This window comes from Arachis ipaensis, chromosome B08, assembly GCF_000816755.2.
Source record: "Arachis ipaensis cultivar K30076 chromosome B08, Araip1.1, whole genome shotgun sequence".
Classification (NCBI taxonomy): domain Eukaryota; kingdom Viridiplantae; phylum Streptophyta; class Magnoliopsida; order Fabales; family Fabaceae; genus Arachis; species Arachis ipaensis.
Genome location: NC_029792.2, coordinates 17,498,333 through 17,500,577, shown reverse-complemented (window position 1 = coordinate 17,500,577; position 2,245 = coordinate 17,498,333). Strand labels below are relative to the sequence as shown.

At 36.6% G+C, this 2,245-nt stretch overlaps 1 protein-coding gene across 1 annotated transcript in view; it reads left to right on the top strand.

The window, feature by feature from the left end:
• LOC107613273 (unknown seed protein USP) overlaps window positions 1-2,245 on the top strand; it is an 11,451-nt gene that overhangs the window by 7,764 nt on the left and 1,442 nt on the right. The window lies entirely within an intron of this gene.

Here is a 2,245-nt window from a genome sequence, read left to right as displayed (position 1 = left end):
GGGGGAAGGGGAAGGGGGGAGGGGACGGCGCCGACGAAGCTTGGAGCTGCCGTCGCCGTCGCCAGAAGAAAAAAGAAAGGAGAGGGGCTGCGACGGGGGAGAAGAGAAGAGGGGAAAGAGAGAGGGAGCGCCGGTGGAGGGGAGGACCGTTCATGCATGCTTCTGCCGCCGTGGAGTGCGTCGCCGGGAAGAGGAGCCCGACGCGAGGAGGGCGGCGCGTGAAGGAGAGAGAGAGGGATCCGAGGCTGAGCTGGTCCGCGCATGCTCCGTCGCCGGTCTGCGGGTGATGGGTGGCCGAGGAGAGAGAGGGATCCGAGGGTGGAGTGCGTCGCCGGTCCTCGCACGCTCCGTCGCCGCCGCTGGTGATGGGTGGCCAAGCGCCGGTGGTTCTGCATCTACTTCTTCTGAATCTGCTTCTTCTTCTGCTTCACGCTCCGTCACTGCTGCTGGTGATGGGTGGCCAAGCACCGGTGGTTCTGTATCTACTTCTTCTTCTGAATCTGTTTCTTCTTCTGCTTCATGCTCTGTCACTGCTGCTGGTGATGGGTGGCCAAGCACCGGTGGTTCTGCATCTGCTTCTTCTTCTTAATCTGCTTTTTCTTCTGCTTCTTCTTCTTCTGCTTCGGGTTCTTCTTCTTCTACATCTGCTTCTGTGACTGCCTCTACTTCTACTTCTGTGACTGCCTCTGCTTCTAATTTTGATTTGTTGTTTTCTGATTTTATTGTTGTTGTGTGTTGATTTGGTTGTTGAATTTGTGTTGATTTGTTGAATTTTTTATTCCTGGATTTGTTGAATTTGTGTTGATTTTATTGATGTTATTTTTTTGCGGTGGAGGTAAATGTGCTGGTGGTGGTGGTGGAGGTAAAGTTGCTGGTGATAGTGGAGGGCTTTTTTGTCCAGAAAAAGTTAAAAGGACGATTTTAATACGAAAAAAAAACGTTAAATGATAATTCTAAATCAAAAATTACGTTGGGGGCAGTTTCGATTCTGACCCTCAACGTTAGGGACCAAAACAATACTTATCCCTAAAAAATAACCACATGTAAAGAATATATATTAAAATATAAAATACACATTAAAAATGAATTAAATAATATATATATTTACATACAAATACATAATAATTAATAGATAATTTGACAACTGATTTTATATACACATAATATTTTTATTATAAAAATTATTATTATATTATATATTTTTATTCCAACAGTTAAAATTTTTTGAATTTATCACTACTTTGAAAAAATAAGGTACAAATTGAGAGTTGTTCCAAGACTAAATCTCAGTTTGAAGGAGGATATTGAGTATATAGATGACACTCTTAAGAGTGGTTATTAACAATAGTTAGTTAAAATTCTATTATGCAAGTTATTTGTGGAAAGGTGGTTATAGACTTGCTTCGGTCAATGTATATATTAGCAGATTTGTGTTGAAAAGGCACTGCCCAATGCCCATTCATTATAAATTTCATTCTCAATTAATAAGTGAAATTGTTCTCTTCTCATTCTATTTCTTCTCTGCTACTGCTCAAGATTCATTGAGCTTTCTTAATCAATCTTGGTTTCGTATGATAACTGCAAAAAAAATTATCATAATGTGAGTGATTAAGGAAGGTATTCCAATTGGGTTAGATCGTATTTTGACAATACGATACTGAATACTCAATCAAACTGATTCGACAATGGATTGGATAGCTTACACCATTCTTTCTATAAGGATAAAAAATGTGTTCAAAAACAAAATAGTGTTGTGACAAATTCATTTAAATGTGAAAATTGGTAAAATAAAAAAATTCATCCTTAAACTATTGAATCAATTTGGTTCAATTTGGTTGAACTTAATTATCAAATAAGTTGGCCTTGTAACCCTCCATATTTTAAATATAGTTCTTTAAAAAAAAAACTCTTTGAAACATTTTTTTTTGTTTCTCATGATAACTCTTAATTCATTAAGTCAAGTACTAATTTATTGTATATTTAAGTTTTATTTATGGTCAATGAATTACTACAAATACAAAATAGAATTCAAACTCTTAATACTTATTTAAGCGGACGAGTGAGTTGATTCACTCAACCAATCAAAGTTGGTTGCTCTTTTAAAAAAGTTATGTGTCATTTTATTCATTAATTACTTTTTTTTATTATTATATGAACACTTCTCTCTCTTTTCTTCAAAGTTATATTTTTTTTGGTGACTTCTTCAAAATTATATTTATATTTAAAATTATATAGATGTTATTAT